Below are 1,716 nucleotides of genomic sequence, written 5' to 3'. Positions count from 1 at the left end.
ATTTTGCATTCCAGACAGACTTTGAGAAATCAAATTGACTTGTTGAGTCAATATCTTGTTCTGAGCCAATATGGCATTCAGAGTGTCAATCTCAAGAACTCCTTTCTTCTGACTAGTCCCATTGTTCACAGGATTCCTTTCAGAAGTGTACATGAATTGGTTATTTGCAACCATTTCAATCAATTCTTGAGCTTCTGCAGGCGTCTTCTTCAGATGAAGAGATCCTCCAGCAGAGCTATCCAAAGACATCTTGGATAGTTCAGAGAGACCATCATAGAAAATACCTATGATGCTCCATTCAGAAAGCATGTTTGAGGGACATCTTCTGATTAATTGTTTGTATCTTTCCCAAGCTTCATAGAGGGATTCTCCATCCTTCTGTCTGAAGGTTTGGACTTCCACTCTAAGCTTACTCCATCTTTGTGGTGGAAAGAACTTTGCCAAGAAGGCATTGACTAGCTTTTCCCAAGAGTCCAGGCTTTCTTTAGGTTGAGAGTCCAACCATATTCTAGCTCTGTCTCTCACAGCAAAAGGGAATAGCATCAGTCTATAGACCTCAGGGTTAACCCCATTAGTCTTGACTGTGTCACAGATTTGCAAGAACTCAGCTAAAAACTGATGAGGATCTTCCATTGGAAGTCCATGAAACTTGCAATTCTGTTGCATTAGAGAAACTAATTGAGGCTTAAGCTCAAAGTTGTTTGCTCCAATGGCAGGGATAGAGATGCTTCTCCCATAGAAATCAGGAGTAGGTGCAGTAAAGTCACCCAGCACCTTCCTTGCATTGTTTGCATTATTGTTGTTTTCGGCTGCCATGTCTTCTTCTTCTTTGAAGAATTCGGTCAGGTCCTCCAAAGAGAGTTGTGCTTTGGCTTCTCTTAGTTTTCTCTTCAAGGTCCTTTCGGGTTCAGGGTCAGCTACAACAAGAATGCCTTTGTCTCTGCTCCTGCTCATATGAAAGAGAAGAGAACAAGAAAATGTGGAATCCTCTATGTCAAAGTATAGAGATTCCTTGAGGTGTCAGAGGAAAAGAGAAATAGAAAGAAGAAGGAGAAGGAGAATTCGAACTTTACTTAGATAAGGTTCGAATTGTGCATTAAGAAGGAGTGGTACTCCATAAATAGAAGGATGTGGGAAGGAGGGAAGAGAATTTTCGAAAATTAATTAAAATATTTTGAAAACATTTTTGAAAATTTGATGGATAATTTTCGAAAATTAAAAGTGAAAAAGAAATCAAGTGATTTTTGAAAAAGATTTTGAAATTAGAAATTTAAAAAAGATTTGATTGAAAACTATTTTGAAAAAGATGTGGTTAAAAAGATTTAATTGAAAAGTTATGGTTTTAAAAAGATGTGATTGAGAAGATATGATTTGAAAACAATTTTAAAAGATATGATTTGAAAACAATTTTAAAAGATATGATTTGAAAACAATTTGAAAAGATATGACTTTAAAAATTAATGACTTGCCTAACAAGAAAAGATATGATTCAAACATAAAACCTTTCTCAACAGAAAAGGCAACAATTTTTGAGATGTTCAATCAAATCATTAATTGTTAGTAAGTATCTTTTAAAAAGGAAGGAAATTGATTTTAAAAACATTTGATTGAAAAGATATGATTTGAAAAAGATTTGATTTTGAAAAACAAAAAAAATTGATTTGAAAACAAAATCTTCCCCCTAGCACCATCCTGGCGTTAAACGCCCAGAATGGT

General features: G+C 35.1%; 1 non-coding gene across 1 annotated transcript; it reads left to right on the top strand.

The window, feature by feature from the left end:
• The first annotated feature begins 303 nt into the window (after window positions 1–303).
• On the top strand, window positions 304–411 carry LOC130971546 (small nucleolar RNA R71). Its single transcript, XR_009082760.1, has one exon. It is a non-coding gene; the product is annotated as a small nucleolar RNA R71 (small nucleolar RNA).
• Window positions 412–1,716: the final 1,305 nt, after the last annotated feature.

The sequence above is a fragment of the Arachis stenosperma genome, chromosome 3, assembly GCF_014773155.1.
Source record: "Arachis stenosperma cultivar V10309 chromosome 3, arast.V10309.gnm1.PFL2, whole genome shotgun sequence".
NCBI classification, from domain to species: Eukaryota; Viridiplantae; Streptophyta; class Magnoliopsida; order Fabales; family Fabaceae; genus Arachis; species Arachis stenosperma.
Note: the sequence above shows the minus strand (reverse complement) of the source record. Positions and strands in the feature narration are given on the sequence as shown.